We start from the raw sequence: 20,604 nt of genomic DNA on the forward strand, positions 1-20,604 counted from the left end.
TAAGCCATGTTACTTCCAGTCCCTGCCATAAGCCCCTCCCCCCTTTTTAAAATCACTCAAAACCATTATCCCATTTCATCTGGCAGAAAATTTGGACCCACATATACTCTCCCCTCTTCACTCTTTGCTCCTACCCTAAAGCATGAAACTCTATCAGTCCTTTATTTTTTTATATCTTGGCATTGGCTCCTTCCTTTGTCTGAACATTGCCCTAACCCTGGTCAAGGTCCTTGAAGAACATTTTATCACCTTTCTTTTATTATAGACAGCATTAAGAGGGACCACTATTAGTAATTATTCAGGACGATAAACCTGATCGTCCTGGGCACAGTTAGGGAACCTCCCCATCTGCTTTCTCATCTCCATTTTCCTGTATACCACTGCCACATAACCATCCTTAAAAATAAAGTGTAAGCTTCTTGCTAATTTTTTAAAAAAGATTTTACTTATTTATTTGACAGAGAGAGAGACACGGGGAGAGAGGGAATACAAGCAGGAAGAGTGGGAGAGGGAGAAGCAGGCTCTCTGCTGAGCAGGGAGCCCAATGCCAGACTTGATCCCAAGACCCTGGGATTGTGACCTAGCCGAGGGCAGATGCTTAACGACTGAGCCACCCAGGTATCTCCCTGCTAATGTTTTAAAAATCAAATCAATGTTTGGGGTGCCTGGGTAGCTCAGTTGGTTAAGTGTCTGACTCTTGATTTCATCTCAGGTCTTGATCTCAGGGTCATGAGTTCAAGCCTTGCATTGGGCTCCTCCACACTGGGAATGGAGCCTACTTAAAAAAAAAAAAAAATCAAATCTCTGTTAGATACTGCATTCAGAACAATGTCCAGCTTCCTCTATCAGGTCTTTGTAATTTGGCCCCTCTTACCTCTATGTGTGTTTCCTCTCCTACTTTATTCTATGACTCTGCTATTTCAATGAAATTGTGGTACTCAGTGGTCTCCCAGCATACTGAGTATACCCCCTCCACCATTTCTCTCTTTGTATCCTCCCTACCCCTCGGCCATCACAGAAGTGCAATTTCTTTCAAGTCCATTTCACTTTACATACCAGCCCTAAATGCTTAGCCATACTTTCCTATAAACACATACATATTCTATCACTTCAGTGCTCAGGATATATTTTCCTAGTCTTTACTCTTGTCTCTGCGTGTCTCTAAGCAAATAGTAGTTAAGAATAATTTACACTCTTATAGAACATGACAGTTCACAAAACACCTTTTCCCCCCTATTTTTCCAGCTTTCTTAAGATATAATCAACACATTATATAAACTTGAGGTATACAATGTGATGGCTTTATATATATGCATTAGTTAACACACCCATCATTTCACATAGTTATGTTTTTTTAAGTTTGTGGCAAGAACTTTTAAGATCTCTTTTCTTAGAAACTTTCAAGTATACAGCACAGTACTGGTAATTATAGTCACCATGCTATATATTATAACCCCAGAACGAATTATCTTATTATCTTATAACTGGAAGTCTGTACCCTTTGACCATCTTCATCCACTTTGTCCAAATTCTGCTCCCGGCAACCATGAATCTACTCTGTTTCTATGAGTTTATTTTCTTTTAGATTTTAGATCTAAGTGAGATTATACAGTGTTTGCCTTTCTCTGTCTAACTTATTTCACCTAGGATAATACCCTCAAGTTTCATCTATGTTGCCACAAATGGCAGGATTTCCTTCTTTTTTTGGTTGAATAATACTGCATTATATATAATGCATATATATGTATATATATAATGTGTTTATATATAAATATATAATATACATATTTATAAATTATAATGCATATATCAACTCTGTATCTGATATATCTGATATATAATTTGCAAATATTTTTTTCTTTTCCACAGGGTTTTTTTTTTTTTTTCCATTTTGTTAATTGTTACTTTTTGGTGTACAGGAGCTTTTTAGTTCAAGGCAGTCCCACTTATTTGACTTTTGTTGCTTGTGCCTTTTGGTGTCATATCCAAAAAATCATTACCAAGACCAATATTAAGGAGGCTTTCCTCTATGTTTTCTTCAATTTCCCATTTTCTAGTTTCTTGACTTACATTTAAGTCTTTAATCTATTTTGAGTTAATTTTTGTGTATGAGGTCTAGTTTCATTCTTTTGGATGCAGATATCTAGTCTTTCCACCACCATTTATTGAAGAGACACTATCTTTTCCCCATTGAATATTATTGACTCCATTGTCAAATATTAATTGATGACATATACATGGGTTTTATTTCTGAGCTATCAGTTCTGTTCCCTTGATCCTACAGTCTGCTTTTACACCAATATCATATTGTTCTGATTTCTATAGCTTTGTAGTATAGTTTGAAAACAGTAAGTGTGGTGCCTCCAGCTTTGTTCTTCTTTCTCAAGACTGCTTTGGCTATCTGGAGTCTTTGTGGTTCCATACAAATTTTAGGATTTTTTATGTTCCTGTAAAAAGTGTTTTTGGGATTTTGATAGGGATTTTATTGACTGTATAGATGGCATCTGGAAGTATGGAAATTTTAACATGAACTTCTGATCCATGAACACAACATATTTTCCACTCATTTGTTTCTTTTTCATTTTCTTTCATCAGTGTCTTATAGTTTGAAGTGTACAGATCTTTCACAACTCACTAAAATTTATTTCTAAGTATTTTATTATTTTTGATGCTATTGTGAATGGAATTTTTAAAATTTCTTTTTCAGATAATTTGTTTTTAGTACATGGAAAAGCAAGTGATTTTTTATATATCAATTTTTTAATCCTGCAACTTCAATAAATTTGTTCATTAATTTTAATAGTTTTTTAATGAATTTTAGGGTTTTCTATGTAGAAGATCATCTTTTCTGCAAAGAAATATCATGTTATCTGCAAACAGAAACAATTTCACTACTTTATTTCCTATTTAAATGCCTTTTTTATTTTCTTGCCTGATTATTCTGGCTAGGACTTCCAGTGCTATGTTGAATAGGAATGATGAAAGTCTTTGTCTTATTCCTGATCTTACAGGAAAAGCTCTCAACCTTTCACCATTGAGTCTGATGTTAGTTGTGAGCTTGTCATTTATGGCCTTTATTATGTTGAGGTGTGTTCTTTCTATACTCAATATGCTGAGAGCTTGTATCATGAAAGAAAGTTGAATTTTGTCAAACACTTTTTCTGTGTCTATCAAGATGAGTGTATAGTCTTTGTCTTTCATTCTACTAATGTGATGTATCACTTTTATTGATTTGTTGGTATTGAACCATCTTTGCATTCCAGGATGAATCTCGTTTATCCTAGTAAATGACCCTTTTAATGTACTGTTGAACTCAGTTTCCTTGTATTTTACTGAGAAATTTTTCATCTATATTCATCAGGGATGTTAGCCTACAGTGCTCTTTGCTCATTTGTTTGTTTATAGTGTCTTTATTTGGCTTTGGTATCAGGGTAATGTTAACTTCATAAAATGACTTTGGGAGTATTCTATTTCTTCAATATTTTGGAAAAGTTGGCAAAAAAATTCATGTGAATTTTTCTTTAGACATTTCACAGAACTCACCAGTAAAACCATTTGGTCTTGGGCTTTTCTTTGTTAAGATATTTATGATTACTGATTCAATTTCTTTACTCATTGTTGGTCTATTCAGATTTCCTATTTCTTCATAATTCATTCTTGGTAGGTTGTATGTTTCTAGCTGTTTATCCATTTCTTTTGGTATCTGATTTGTTGATGAACAGTTTTTCATAGTAGTCTGTTATGATCTTTGCATTTTTGTGGTATCTGTTGTAATGTCTCATATTCCACTTATAATTTTATTTGAGTCCTCTCTCCTTTTTTCTTGGTTAGTCTAGCCAAAGATTTGCTGGTTTCACTTATCTTTTCAAAGAATTCCCACTTAACTTTGTTAATATTCCTATTATTTTCTTATTCTTAGTCCATTTATTTGTGCCCCAATCTTTATTATTTCCTTCTTTCTGCTAGCTTTGAATTTAGTTTGTTTTTTCTTCCAGTCCTCGAGGTATAATATTAGGTTGCTTATCAAAAAGCACTTTCAAATAAATTATCTGATTTGATCCTAAAAACAGAAATGGTAGCAATTATTTGTTCCCATTTTGCAGATAAGAAAATTTGATACAAAAAAGCTAAAAGATATAGCAAAGGTCATGCAGCCAAAATCCCCGTCTCCCAAATTAAGTAAAGTGAGTAAAAACATTAAATAGCAAGAGCCTTCAAACAAAAGAAGAGATACAATCTGGCAAAACAATATCTGAAAGATGGTGTTCAGAGAGAGATACAACAGTGTAGAGATCCAAGAGTAAGTGATTTTTATTTCCAAAGCAACTCTAGGAGAGCAAAGCAGTTCTGGGAGAGTTGAACAAATTTGGGGGGAATCTGTCAAATTCCCTGTAATTCAGAAAGCAGCATTCTGAGTGGTCAGTAGGCCATGTTGGCTACAAACATTTTTGCAGACTGAACTGGAGTAGAAATCTTGACCCACCACCGTGACACTGACTCACCTAAGGTAAGAAGACTCTTTGGAATGGAGAGCTGAAGCTGGGGGAAGTAAGTGCATTGAACTGTCTGTCAAAAGCAAAAACTCCAAAAACTCTTTTCAAATTACAGCATAATCTGTACCAAAGGGTTCTCATGGATAACACCATGTTACTTCTTAAAAAAAAAAAATACTGGTATAAAATGCTAAATGAAACTGCAGAACAAACAGTAAAACCCAGATTCATCAACTATTACTGTCCGTGTTTCCTAGTTGAGTCTCTAAATTCAAGCAGTAGTAGAATCCCAGTAATACCCAGTCCTCAAACTTACATTCCTACAGAAAATGAACAGGTCTTAGAGAAGACAGGATGATAAATATGTTCATGGATACAATCTTTGAAAAAAGAGATGGTATAGCTATCACTTTCCACATTAAATATAAAAAAGATGAAAATAAATGGCATGAAAACTATGCAAAAAGAAAAAAGAACATAAAGGAAAGAAGAGAAAAGAGAGTAAGGAAGAGATAAAAGTGTCAAAGACTAATGAAAAATATATTCTAGAAAAAAGTCCTTAAGAAACAAGAAAAAATAGACAATGAGTACATTGCTTCACATGAGATATTAAAAAGGATGAGTTTGTTTTAAGAATAAAGCAAAAATGAGATGAAAAGATAGTAGAATAAACAGAAAAAGGATTCAATGGAGCTCAGAATACTACTCCTGGAGAACTAATAAAAAAAAGGGGAAAAGGTTGATGCATTTTGTAAAATGCCTTTCTGGTATCTTTGGTACCTATGACGATTTTTTAAAATATATTTTTACACTATTGCTAGACAAAGGACTGATATCCTTAAGAAACAAAAATCTTTTACAAATAAAGAAAAAAATCATTAGATTCTATGGATGAATATTATGAACAAGCTGCTTATATTAAAAATAAGGACTAATGGGTGGTGCCTGGGTAGTTCAGTGCTTTGAGCATCTGCCTTCAGCTCAGGTCACAGTCCCAGGGTCCTAGGATCAGCCCTGAGTCTGGCTTCCTGCTCAGCAGGGAGTCTGCTTCCCTCTTTGCTTCTCCTCCCCCTGTTTGTTCTCTTACTTTCTCTCCCAGATAAATAAATAAAATCTTAAAAAAAAAATAAGGACTATTGGTCAATAACACAGACACACTCAGACTTATTTTAAAGGGAGGCAAATTGCAAAAAACGTTTTAGTACCAATCAAACTGGCAAAAATTAAAAATATTGTTAGGTTTGTGAATGGAATGATGACCCAAGCAATCTTAACAAATTATTGGTGATGGCATAAAATACTGTAATCTTTTTTTTTAGGGCATTCTGAATTATCTATCAAATATTAAATGTACCATTTTTTTAAAACTAGCAATTAACACTGGTGGGGAATTTATTGCATCACACTACCCAAATTAAAAATGCAAATGTACAGCATAAGTATGTTGTTTTAAGTTGCACTATTGCTTTAAATACCACCTCCCACATTAAAAAAACGAAAACATAAAACGGAATGAGATACTGGTGAAAAGAACTATGACACATTTATACCATGAAATACAGTGAACTTATTAAAAAAAGACATTATTGAAAAGAGAGGGAAGAAATCTCCAAAACAATTTATTCAAAGAAAACAATGCGAGGTCAGAGCAATGAATGTAGGATAATTCCATATATAGAAAGAAATAAAGAAACAGAGTTTCTTTCTTCCTTGCCATGTACATCTAATTGATTACTAAATCATCTGGGCTTTATTTTCCAAAAGGCCATTAAATGTCTCCATTTTTCTTCAATGATATGCTAGTCCAAGTTGCCTTTATTCTTTGCCTTATATTTCTTCAATAGTCTTTTAACTGGATTCTAACTAAACACTTAACCTTTTGCTCAGTCTACCTTCCAGCCACCCCGGGTACCTTCAGTTCCTTGAACAAGCTATGGTCCTCTTGACACATTGTCTTTTCTCTGTCTAGAACATTCACCTCCACATCCAACTCAGTTTTCCATTCTTCCTTCAGATTGCAGTGCAATTGTCACTTCCTCAGAGAAACTCACACGCTCTGTTGCATTAATTTATAATCATACATTTTTTTTAAGATTTTATTTATTTATTTGTCAGAGAGAGAGCGAGCGAGAGCGAGCACAGGCAGACAGAGTGGAAGGCAGACTCAGAGGGAGAAGCAGGCTCCCTGTGGAGCAAGGAGCCCGATGTGGGACTCGATCCCAGGACGCTGGGATCATGACCTGAGCCGAAGGCAGCTGCTTAACCAACTGAGCCACCCAGGTGTCCCTATAATCATACATTTACCTGTGTGTATGATTAGTATTTTTTTTTTGCTCTGCTGAACTATAATCTCTAGGAAAGTTGGTGATATATCTGTTTTGGCTCATTGTTGAATCTTCAAGAAGGTAACTGACTCAGAAATGGAATAAATGAATACATTCACTCAAGTCCATTTATCTATCCCTCTATCAATCCATCTGTTCATGCTGTAGCTGCATAAAAAATATCTAGAAGAGGGGCACCTGGGTTGCTCAGTCAGTTAAGCATCTGCCTTTGGCTCAGGTCATGGTCCCAGAGTCCTGGGACCGAGCCCTGTGTTGGGGTTCTTGCTCCATTGAGTAGGCACTCAATGAGCCTACTCATTGAGTAGGTCCCTCTGCCTGCAGCTCTCCTGATTGTGTTTGCTCTCTCTCTCTGTCAAATAATAATAATAATAATAATGATAAAATCTGGCATAAACTAATAACCGTAGTTATCTTCCCTAACTAAGGGAAGGAATGGGGTAAAAAGCAATAATGACTACCTTTTATTTTAAGTATTTGAATTTGTTTTCATTTCCATGAGGTGCACTGAATAATTTAAAAATGTCATGACATATTTTGTTGATGACATGCGATCAAGTAAATCCTGAAAATGCCTCCTACAGCCTAGAAGGGTAATTAGTTTCTTGTTATCCTGTCAATAGGACTATAATTGTAACTTTGAGAAACCTTCATATTAACACAATTCCCTTCTCTTGCCAACTCAATTCAGTTCTATTTTAAGCATAGAGTAAATAGATCTTCTCACAAGCATTCTTACGTGTGTTTACATACTCATGCAAACACACATTTTTTTTTTTTCTCATTAAAGGTGTTAGAAAATTCTCCCAGGAAACTAAGTCATGTTGTCACAGTCTTTTCACAGAAGGGAACAATGTATAGGAAATAGGACTCTCTTAACTTTGATTAATAAACAAGTCTTATTAACCAATTTGCCTTAGAGTAGCTTCCTTTCATGGAATTGCGAGCTTCTGCTACTATTCAAGAAGGCAACTTCTCAACAATTAGGGAAGAATTCTTGGAATTAATAACCAAAGAACACTTTAAAAAAATTATTTATCTACTTAGAGACAGAGTGAGTGAGAGGGAGAGAGAAAAAGCACACGAGCCAGGGGAGGGGCAAAGAAGTAGACTCCCCAATGAGGAGGGAAGCCAATTGGACACTCTATCTCAGGACTTTGGGATCATGACCTGGGCCAAAGGCAGATGCTTAACTGTCTTAGCCACCTAGGCCCGCAAAGAACATTCTTTACCTTTATTTCTATCTAACCTATTGCTAGTCTCTCTCAGATGCCTCTTTGGTCTGGATAATTATCTCACCAGTAGCAACGATGAGCAATCTAGGCCACACTGAGTCTTGCCACCCTTCATCAGATTTAATTGAAGAAATGAGCTTAAGCTAGATCTCTACATTTGGTTTCTCAACAGCATCAAGTCTGGACTTAGAGTACAATTGTAGAACAGCCCTTAGCAGAAGCCCCATAGAGCACAAAGAAAATAAGGCCATTTGGTATTGTTTTCATGTGTCCTAAGTTGTTAAGGACTTAGGACTAAGGACGAGAGGGTTGATCTCAAACTGTCATTTTTATCAAGTTCTGCAATTTTATGTGTTGGAAACTGTCCCAACCAGGAGAACCTCCAGAGTTGGAGACAAGGATTATAAGGACAAGGTATTATCATTACTATATATACTATAATTTGATTCAATGGGCACAAAGAAATTTTATTCAGATAATATCCACCAGCATACTTAGGAGTAGGGGAATGGTGAAAGGAGAGCAAAATTGAGTAGAGATTTAATACTGTGAAAATGGTGAAAATCCATGACCTCCTTTAGAGGGCACAATCCCATAAAATCATTCACCCTTAGTATAATTTCCTCCCTTGATATTATTCACCCTTCGTATAATTAGAGGGTGCCACTTCTAATTCAAAAGCCTAAGGATTAGTTACTCGAATAGAAAGAGTTCTTCTTATACAAGTGAACTCTGGAAAGGAGTCAAGAGCACTTCCCCGTAATTCTAGCACATTCCAATAGATACAGTTCAAAATATTGATTTGTAAGTATTACACTTAAAACCCATGCATTATTGACCAATATCATAGCTGTCAGAATAGAGGTTACCTTTGAGGCAGGAGACTGACAGTGAGGGGGACTGAAATAGGGATCCTCATTCCAGAGGTGCTGGAATGTTCTATAACTTGGTGTGGCTGGTGGCTCCACAGACACATATAAATGTAAAAATTCACAGAGCCATACATTTATGATTTATGACTATACAAATGTATTCCTTGATTAAAACAAAATTTAAGTAAAGGTATAATTTTCTTCTTGGGGAGAGAAATTTTTACCAAGAAAAATGATACAACCTGATTGTCATTTTTAAGATCTAATAGGAATTTTATGGACTAACAAGAATTCTATTATAAATGATGTCTTGCAGATGTCCTAAAGATGGGGCTCTATTAATAACTGCTAGAAAATAAGAATATAATTTGAAATGCTGAATCTTTATTAACAATTAGGCAAAGACAACTGGCCACCAGCCTACTACTTGGGAGAATAAACTATATTGAAAATTTCTGCAACAGAAATTTCATTCTCCTCTTGGCTTTGACATTTTCACTTATGTTTAGGGGAACACTCAAACTGTCAAATAATTCCCAGACAAAAATAAAATACACTATAATTCACACACACACACACATTTGTATGTACTGGAGGAGCAGAGATGGCTGGACATATCATCATACTGTTCAAATATCGGAGGATTGCTTGTTCCTGTTACATCTAGCATAACTTGTCTTTAAATTCTTCAGATTTTGAACTATATATATCATAAAAATGAATCCTGCAATTATATTGTCATTAGAATAAAAGTAATAATCTATACTCACTCTAAACAAGTCATAATTCAATAACATCATACAGCGGTTTAATAGAAAAATGCACATTCTGAGTAGTCAAAGACATTAGAACAACCTGAGCTCACCACCCCTCCATGGGAAGTCAGGGCTATGTTCCCATATGGAACTGGACTACTGGGCTTCTAGAAAATTTTACAACAAATCATCATGTGTTAATCTTACCCTTTCCTGGAACATTCTGCCCAATCTTAAATATGAACTCTTATCCTAAAACTGTAACTTCACAGATATCTTTCACAGCCTATAGCTATAGGAGCAGCTCATTTGTTTTTTAATAATATGATACACAACTTTTTAAAAGTCATCTTCCTTTACCCTCTCTTTAAATGTATCCTTTCAGACTACTCAACCTAGATGCTTTCTCCTGAACCTCAGTCCCACCTCATCCAAGCTCTGGCGTCCATGAGGACCTTTAAGTGGGTGTTCCCAGCTCTTTTCTAGAAGAGCTTCTCTCTTGAAGCCCCAGACTCCAATTTCACAACCTGAAAGTGAGCTCATGTTTTCTCTCCACCCAACTTTATCTTTAAAGTTGTGTGTTTCCAACATCACAACCTCAAAACCCGAGCCACTGCACTAACAGAATCCTTTGTTTCCCACCTCCTACCTCCAGTAGGTCTCTTCCTTCCATTCTGTCTCCTTGCCCTTTGCCCTCATACAAAGTGCCTAGACAACATTCAGGGGCTTCCTCCTTGGTAGCACTTGCCTCCAGTACGTCCACTTGTACGTCCACCCTCCATAACCACAGTTACTGTTTTCAAATGCACATCTTACCATGTCTCCTTCCACAATCCTTTCCGGCTCTCCATTCCACATGGACTAAAACCCTGACTCCTCAGTTTGGTATTTAAGGCCACTGACCAGCATGCTTTCATCTAACTTTCCAAACGTAAACCTCAAACCATGCTTCCACCCCTGAAACTCATGTTTGGTCATACTTCATGCATTTCCCTTCCCAAATTCAAAATATCATCAGTTCTTTGAAAAACAGCTCCCTTCAGTTGGAACTCTCTGCTCTCCCATGGTTATTTCCAGGTCCATTTCAGGTGGGAAAGAGTATGGTTTTGTGATAAGACAGCAGACTTTGGCTTCAGAGTTCAAATAATCCCAGGGCCACAAATTTCTTCTCATCAAATCTTGGGTAAATTGCTTAATGTTTCTGAGAGCCTCAGTTTCCCCATCTCTATAGAGAGAATGGTAATAGTATTGATATTACAGGATTATGGAAAGGACTAATGAGTTAAGACATAAATGGCACTTAACATAACAAGACATAAAAGGCCTCAGGACTTAACAGCCGCTCATATCAGCTAATGTCATCATGATCATTATTAACCTACTTCAAGAAGATCTTCCCATCTCATTAATTGAAATTAATGCCTTTCTCCCCTTTGTCCTTCCACAGTGCACTGTCCATGGCTCTAATTATACTTATCAAAATATGACAGATGTAAGAGTTATGAATGACTACCTGTCTTATTTCACAAGGAAGAATAAATTCCATAAACACTTATTAAGCACTAAACTACGTCTTTATTATCAGTAGCTTATACCTTGTGCTTTGTATCTTTCTCTTTAGTTATCCCATCATTCATTCACTTCTTCCCATTTCACAATCATGTTTAAGCTGGACAAAGTACTAGTGTCCTCACTTCCCCACTCTTCATTATGCTAATACTCACCAAATCTTGCAGAGACCACCTCCTTAACACATTTTATAATCTGACGCTCTCTGGCCCAGTTGGCATTGATTGCCTTGGTGAACTGTTGTTCACCAAGATTATTATAATTGTTTCTAACTAGACGCTTTAATCCAACTGGCTTTCCAAGACAACATTTGTGACCAGCACTATGACAGCACCTATCACATTGCATTTGTCTTCCTGTGCGTCTGCATTGACAACTAAATACCAACTTTCTTGCATGAAGAGATCATATTTTGTTCAAAGTGGGCAGTCAGTGCCTGGTACATAGTAGGCTATCAAAAAAAAAAAAAAAAACAAACCATGGTTCTAACTATGAGTAAATGATTACATTTCAATACATCTCCATATCCTTACGTTGAAACTTTATCCTTACAAAAGCCCACAATATGCATTGTAGGCCACAACATTATAGCTCTGAGGTTGAATCAAGGGGCTAGGAATTCCTCAGGGGATTTAGGAATGCTGTTCCAATAGCTTCTGGGAGAGGTACACAGGTCACAAGAAGTGGCAAAGAAAAGGAGAATGGGAAAATAGTGTATATGAAACCATCTCTCTTCTCCAGGACATGTCAGATTAGTTCAAAGATGATTGAGACTTTGTCCCTTGTTTTTGGGACAACACAATCCATGTAGAAAAAACACTATGGTGGATCTTGTGATGCACCATCTAGATACCCCTTCAGAGAGGAAGAACTGATTCTCCAGTTACTCAGAGTGGGGCCTGTCCAATGGGTATTTCTTTTTTGATGAGAGCCTCATTATTTAAAGTCACACCCCTTTCCAAAACAATCCATATCTGATGACCGCTCCATACTGGGAATAAAGACCCTGTCCCCTCATTCAACTTGGAGCAACACAGTTTTAACCTTTATGAGATTGACTGAAACCTCCATTAAGACTTGGCTGTAGCTCAACCTTTTTTCTATCCTTAAGCTGCTTCCTTCTCTTTCCCACTAATGGTGTTGATCTCAAGAACACTTCCCAGAGTAAATCACAACCTGGTTAAATTCTGTTTCAGAATCTGTGTTCCATGCAACTAACCCTTGACAATCAATGACAATGAAGGTGAGATGGAATTTTATAATGACTATGCCATAACCCAGAAGGAAAAAAACTACTGGCCTTTGGACTAAGTTGAGTACCTAGAATTGTTTTTGTGTATACCTTTCAGGAGTTAAACATGGTAAAATATTTGCAAAATTAAAAAGAAAAAGCTTAAAAACGCTGAAAGCCTGGAAATAATGAACCAGCACTTGCCTGGCACTGAGATCTCTTACTGAGAGATGGTGTTCCATTTAAATGGTGTTCACACCTTCTACTCTGTTACCATCTGTACACATCCATCATCCATCTCCTTTACCTCTACATCCCCAAGGACATTTGAGATTGATGGGTCATGACTGATTCTAATATTCAAATTTCTAAACTCAGAATAAGCTATCTCCTTGGTCAGCCTACATCCCTCAAAGGCTTATACCTCTCATCTGACTTTTCCCACAAAACGTAAGCTTCTTTATCTGTTGGGTCTGTGTAACTGTCACCTTGTAGATTTCCCCCAGCAGATGCCCTAGGTGTTAAAGTAGCAGAAGGGGGAGAAATCAGAGGGAGAACCGAACCATGAGAGACTATAGACTCTGGGAAACAAACAGAGGGTTTTAGAAGGGAGAGGGGTGGGGGGATGGGTTAGCCCAGTGATGGGTATTAAGGAGCTCAGGTATTGTGTGGAGCACTGGGTGTTATACACGAACAATGAATCATAGAACACTACATCAAAAACTAATGATGTACTATTGGTGACTAACAACACAATTTTTAAAAAAGGAGAAAAAAATAAAAATAAAAAATTCAGCTTACAATTAAAAAAAAAAAAAGCAAGCTCACTATGCCAATAGAATTAAATAGAAGACCCCTTCACCATGCTGTGGGAAGTAGTATCTACTCTTCTAGAATATTTTGAGGGAGAGTATGTGACCTTCTGGTTGTAGAACGATGTTTTCCTGATACATAGAAAGAACTTGGGCTCTCCTTTTCGGAAAAGATGACCATTAGTGTGTTTCTAAAGTTTAAGGAGGAGTATCGGTTATTGGAGTGGTTTAAAAACCCGGGGCAGTAAATAACCCATATCACAGGCCTCATTTGCTCGGCAGAAGCCACCAGCAGCAAAGCCCAGGAGGACCTGGTGATGCAGAGCGGGTCCTGGCTGTGCTGCCCATGTGCAGGTAAATGGCTGAAGTGATCCTTGGGCAGTCAGTCAAAAACAGGGAATCCAAACTATTAAAGGGCAAGAGCTCCCACAGAGAACAAATTATCAAGTACTGTTAGACCGAATAATAGGTGACTACTGACGTTTCACCTTTTATCATGATAGCAATACTTCGAGAAAAAGTGCAGTTAAGGTTGTCAGAATTTCATTTTAACCCCCTCTTTGAGGCTGTTAAATATTCACTCACGCTGAAACTTGCCTTTCAGGTTCTCAGCCAGGTTTGTTCTTTGTTTTCAATCCCTTGTCTCTAATGGAATGTAAAGCATAATGCAGGGAAAAGGGCTTTTCCCAAAGATCTTTCTACAGACTGCTTCCTACCCCGGTTCCCTTTTCCTCGTTCACTCTGCTCTCTGCCAAAAGGTTAGTTTTAACCACAAAAATAACCCCAAAGTTGCTCTCGACCAAGAGAGAGGATTAAAGACTTCTGGCAGTGTTTATAAAGATAGCAGAAGCAATAAGCAATGCTCAACAAGTAAGAATCTGTCCAGCGGTGTTCACTATAGGAAATCACAACCTTAGAATGCTGTAAATGGCCGTAACAGAGGTAGTAGAACCAACAGGCAATTTTATAGCACTCGCTGAATAAAAGATAACCAATGACAGGTCAAAAATATCGGGGCACCTGAGTGGCTAGGTGGGTTAAGCCTCTGCCTTCAGCTCAGGTCATGATCTTAGAGTCCTGGGATCGAGTCCCGCATTGGGCTCTTTGCTCAGCAGGGAGTCTGCTCCCCCCACCCCCACCTGCCTCTCTGCCTACTCGTGATCTCTCTGTTAAATAAATAAATAAAATCTTAAAAAAATATATCTTCATAGGCATGATGTAAGGTGACAATCTGGTGGGGTGACATAGGGTGACATCATCTCAAGGCTACATTTGCAAAGTAAAACTACTGATTATTTAGACTATGTGCACTTGGCATTCAGAACTCCCCATGACCCTCTCTTCAAGCCATCTCCACTAATGACAAAATGCTAGGGGTAAGGGAAAGAACTAATGATTTCTTGGTCAGTTACTATGCGCAAGACAAAATGTTAGGCACCTGATAGTCGTTAGGTAGTGTGAAGATACTAACAGGCATGACACGCCCCTGATCCCTACTCTCGAGCTGAAACATACTTTAGCTATGTCTACCTGTGCATAAATGGCTTTGAAACACTCCCATGCTTGCTTTGCTTATCTTATACCAAAGCATCTGTCCAGCTAGACTTATTATGTTGATCCGCATACGAGATATCTCCGTATATAATAGAGTATGTACTTTTGCACACATCCCACCAGCTCTTTGATAGACGTGTTAGGTCTTGCATGTGCCGTCCTTCCCATTACAGTAGTCCCCAAACCTGGGAAAGCGCTATAATAAGCCTTGTATTATTATAAGCATTTCTGCAATACTTTCCACTTGCAAACTGCCTAACAATCAACTCTCTTCTTTATGTTTCACAAGAAATCAGATAGCTCAACACTTGTTAGCTTTGTTTTATGGCCCTGAATCCTCAGGCCCAGAGTTCAAAGAAATCAAGGGTTATGCAGCCAGCTCAGGCTTAAGACCAACACAGCTGCTCTCTTTTTATCCAGCCTCTCAGCCAGGCTGCCCAGCTGCTTCCCAGCCCTGTTACTGAATACATATATATGTATATATTTTATTTTTAAACTCTTGGAATTAAGAAAATTATAGTAAGAATATTGGCCCCAATTCTCCATTTTTAGCATGAAAATCTCACAGCCTGGGCTTTTGCCAAGTGTTGCTGGAATAATTTTGGCAGATCTGAAATAGCCCACAGACAAGTTCCCTCAGCTGGTAGAGAAGCAAAGATGGCTCTCTTTGGGGGCCATTTTACCCAGCCTGTGTTTGTGGCAGAAAGGAGGGAGGGGGCATCCCAGGCAGAGTCGAAGTGCACTGTGCAGGCACATGGACAACAGTCATAAAAAGGTTTGGGTGGCTCTGGCTTTCCAGGATGCAGTTTTTGGCCATTGAGGGAGACAAACCATAAGTGACTCTTAATCTCACAAAACAAACTGAGGGTTGCTGGGGGGAGGGGGGTTGGGAGAAGGGGGTGGGATTATGGACATTGGGGAGGGTATGTGCTTTGGTGAGTGCTGTGAAGTGTGTAAACCTGGTGATTCACAGACCTGTACCACTGGGGATAAAAATATATATGTTTATAAAAATTAAAAAATTAAAAAAAAAAAGAAAACGGGTGGCAAAATCTGGTCAAAAGCATGAAGAATAATTACAGTTTAGCTCTGGAAAAGGTCTTGTGAAGAGATGTCCCTCTCTCTGTGGAGTGAGGCTGTTTTCCTACCATTCTTGAATAATGCCGTCATCCTGTATGTGTGGCAATAAAAACTTTTATTATCATACATCATCATTTCATCATCTCTGTGATACTTACTATTAAATTCTTGGTAAGCTTCATTTTTAAACTGTAATTTTGTGGCTCCATAGTATATATGCAATAATTGCCCAAAATATTTCATTTGTAAATTATGCTAAGTGCTGCTAATATTTCTGCGAGCATCAAGAAACGTCTCAACCTAGAATGTACGTACGAATTGGGTATTCCTTTCCATTTTATTTCCAAATATAGTGAGTTTCTAGTATTCTGTTTACGCCTCTTTAAATAGTAGATTGGGTCAGCTTGTTTATCCCATATCTTCAAAAACAAATACTTCTTCCTTTTCGTACCCTCACTTTCCCCAAATACACCTGCATCATCACCTCAACCACCAACATCATTACCAACATCAGCTGAGCACTTTTTTTTTCATTTATTTATTTATTTATTTATTTTTAATTTTTTATTTTTTATAAACATATATTTTTATCCCCAGGGGTACAGGTCTGTGAATTACCAGGTTTACACACTTCACAGCACTCACCAAAGCACATACCCTCCCCAATGTCCATAATCCCACCCCCTTCTCCCAAACCCCCTCCCCCACTTTTTAAATGCCAGGCATTGTCCTGACAATGTTACATGTGCTAACTGATTTCTCTATACAGTTGTCAGGACAATTATTCTGCTCCCTTTTCTACATGTGGATACTGTGGTGCATAGAGGCTGGAGAACCCATACAAGCGCCATCAGATTGGAATTTGGGATAACCAACCTGGGATACACGCAATCTGGCTCCAAAGCAAAACTCCTTACCACGCTGCTATATGGCCTCCTCTGGTAGCCTGCTGAAGATGCCACCCATCCCCAAGCATTCTTCTTTGCATCTTTTCATTTGATCCTTACAACAACACGAGATTTTGTTTAAACTGGAAATCCCCATTTTATTTTCTCCAAGCCCAGGGAAATTACATAATACTTTACTATTGCTGAATTTCTTGAAGCTTTGGTTATATTTTTCAAATGTAAATTCTAGATTTAATTGAAAGTCACACTATGGACTTCTCCATCTAAAAAATTTAAAGTTATTATCAATGTAAAATATCCTCAAATTGTTCTCCATGTCTTTTTTCTCCATTATAAAGTCCTACATTTTTCAAGGGGATGTGCTGAACTCCAACAGAAATGGAGTATATTTAAATGTGTCTAAGTTATAACAGACTGCATTTCAAAATCAAATAGTTTAGGCTTACATATTTATAGTTATATGAGTAACATTTGTACTTATATGTCCAGATTTATATATTCCGGGCCAAATTCCAAAAAAGGATTTTGAGGTTTGGAACATATACTGCTTGGAATTTATATATACCTCTGTTCTCCTCTCTTCATGTGGAGAGTAAGTAGTTTATTCTACTTTTTAATATCTCTACTTATATCCACACAGTTTCTAAAAAGGACATATATGATAATGTGGCCTAGTAAAAATAAGGGCTAAATTCCTTATTGGATTATTGTTTTTTAAAATCCATTTTGAATTATTGTTTCTTTTCAGGCTTACTCATTTATACTTCTTAAATTCGTTCTTCTCCATTTTGGACACATCATCATTAAGGGAATTCTGAGTGTTCTGTAGATAGCAGCTGAACTGAATTCCATAGGAATACAAATAGAGATGCCACCACCTGGAAGTATGCATTGCTCTTTGGGCAAAATCCTCCCCTGTCTCTTGTTTTGCTGATGACTCTCAGTACATTACAGGGAGGCCCATGGAAGAAGAGATCAGTATTTTCCTCATCATTCAGAGGCAATGGAAGTAGAGCATTACATGCCCCAGGTCCCTTGAAGAAGCAAGCTAAGTTTCGTGCCTCCTCATAACTTCCTCTGCACAAGGCCTCACACACTTGTCATGGTAAATGTTCCCTGCTACTGACAGTCACATGAATAGTCCTGCTGAACAATTAACCTCTCCAAAAACAAGGTTAGGGAAACTTGGGCTTCATTTCAGCTTTGTGACCCATAAATAGCCGCATAAACAGGCACCTGGGAAAGGTTAGTGTGTAGACCAAGGTCATAACACATTCCGGTGTTTAACCTAACCAAATGACACAGACCAAGAAAGCTTTTCCAAAAACAGGCAGCTGCATTTCATCTTTGCATATTCAGTCCAAAGAAAATAAATACCTGCTGTTTCAAACAGCTGGGTAGTTTGCCGGAATGCTGATGAATCACCAAAGTCATGGACAGTAGGGATGTTTTTCTTAGGGTGACAGGAAGACCCCATGAGGTGACGTCCTATACCCTGCCAAGAAACAAGGGCCTTCAGACCACTGAAGGAACAGAATGATATAGGAGAGGGATCTAACATGTCAAATTCTAAATCCAACTTTATGTTGGCTAATGGTCCTTTCCATTCTTTGGGTTCAAGGCCCAAAAAATGAGTTTTAAAACTGCAAGTGTACTATATCTTTGGTATTAAAAGGGAGAAGGAAAATAACATATATTAATTCAAGGAACTCAAGGAAGGGATTTTACACTTATCCTAGCTTATCCGACAATGACCATTAACAGATATTTTTAAAAATATTTTATTTATTTATTTGACAGAGAGAGATCACAAGTAGACAAAGAGGCAGGCAGAGAGAGAGAGAGAGGGAAGCAGGCTCCCTGCTGAGCAGAGAGCTTGATGTGGGACTCGATCCCAGGACCCTGAGATCATGACCTGAGCCGAAGGCAGGGGCTTAACCCACTGAGCCACCCAGGCATCCCATTAATAGATATTTTTATATTCCCATAACAAAGAAGAGAAAGGTGAGGCTCAAAGACGTTAGATACTTTGCTGAAAATTACCCAGATTGTGTGGTAGAGTCTGGATTTGAACCCAGGCCTATGAGATCCTGTGCTCATTTCCCTTACTGCCATCTTGGGTTAAAAAGGTATTTGCCTGGGGATTTATGGGAAGTGACAGAAGTTTCAATATGATCCCCCAAAGCATACCTTAACTTGCCTTCCTTAAGCTCAGCAGTATAGAAAGACATTTGTCATGACTGTTCCCTTCCTAGAGAAGCACACAGAAGCCATTTGTGGCAGATGCACCTGCCTGTACAAGAATCATCTCTTTTAGAGCTGAAGAGAGGGAAGGAACTCGACTTGTTCCTAAATTTGGACTCTCAGTCTGGCGACTTGACAGATAGTGGTTTCCTTGCTTGTTGGTGGAACTGTTCCCAATCCGACCTACCTCTCCTCATAACAGCACAGAACCATGGGTATGGATGGTAAACCTCTCTTCTTTGGACTACATTTCACTCAAGGGCTTTCTGAGGGATGGTTTATCTGCTGTTTTCCTGAGAAGTTGCAGATAAAACAATTTGTCACATTCTTGGAAGTAATTTGACTTATAATTTTCAGAGAGTTTCCTTCTTTCATTCAAATAGGTAAGAGCACAAAGAAATGAAACATCATCAATAGCACCATGGCATTCAGCCGGATATTTCCTTACTTACAGGTCACACACTACAGTTTGAGTGTGTATATGTATATTAGCACCCAAAGGTGAAGATAACTCCTTCAGAGAACTTCGGTGATTATCACTCTTCATTAATTTCTAAGTACTCTCTACCTCCTGCCACCCGTTAAGGAGACTCCAGTATACTGATCAGAGTAAATGTAAATGTGTAAATGTGTATATGTGTTCAGTGTAAATGTGCTATTTGGTAGTTCCAAGTGTGTGTTTAGAATTTTGACCAGTGTATGGGCTCCCTGGGAAGAGCAGAAGAAGCTGGAACTCTCTGGTAATTCATTTTTGGCATAGATGCCTCATATGCCATGTCCCATGAAGTTCACCACACAGCTGACTTTTAGCAAGATGTTCACTAACCATCAGTGAAGACACTATTTTAAAAACTTGCTCTACTATCACCACATACAAAAGAAAAAAGTTGGACCCTTTCTTACACTGTACAGAAAAATTAACTCAAAGCAGATTATAGACCTAAATGTAGAGCTGAAACTGTAAAACACTTAGAAGAAAATGTAGGAGAGAATTTTCATTACCTTGGGTTATATAAAGTCTTTTTGGATAGAATGCAAAAAGCAGTAGCAACAAAGTAACAATAAATTGGGCTTTATCAAAATTAAAAACTTTTCTGCTTCAGTAGAGACCTTCAAGAAAGTGAAAAGACAACCTCCACAGAATGGAAGAAATGTTTGCAAATCATATTTCTTATAAAGAACTTATATCTAGAATATGTATATAAAAAACTTTTACAACTCATTAACAATAAAACAAATAACTCAATTAGAAAGTGGACAGGATTTAAATAGACATTTCTCCTAAGAGGAAATGCAAATGGACAATAAGCACATGAAAAGATGCTCAACTTCTTTAGCTATGACAGAAATGCAAATCAAAATCACAGTGATAACATTTTACACCCACTAGAATGGCTATCATCAAAAAGATAACAACAAGTGTTGACAATGATGTGGAGAAACTGGAAAACTCAGACATTGATTAGGAAGGGAAAATGGCCCAGCTACTTTGGAAAAGTCTAACAGTTC

General features: G+C 37.6%; 1 protein-coding gene across 16 annotated transcripts in view; it reads right to left on the reverse strand.

Annotated features, from left to right (window-relative positions):
- THRB (thyroid hormone receptor beta) overlaps nt 1-20,604 on the reverse strand; it is a 377,031-nt gene that overhangs the window by 257,415 nt on the left and 99,012 nt on the right. Inside the window, exon 2 of one of the 16 annotated variants that reach the window (XM_082686714.1) lies at nt 18,229-18,346. The exons of the other annotated variants lie outside the window; for them this stretch is intronic. The gene's annotated coding sequence lies outside the window, so the exon portion shown is untranslated. The remainder of the gene's footprint in view (nt 1-18,228; nt 18,347-20,604) is intronic. 16 annotated transcript variants of the gene reach the window in all.

The sequence above is a fragment of the Mustela nivalis genome (assembly GCF_964662115.1).
Source record: "Mustela nivalis genome assembly, chromosome: 1".
Taxonomy (NCBI): domain Eukaryota; kingdom Metazoa; phylum Chordata; class Mammalia; order Carnivora; family Mustelidae; genus Mustela; species Mustela nivalis.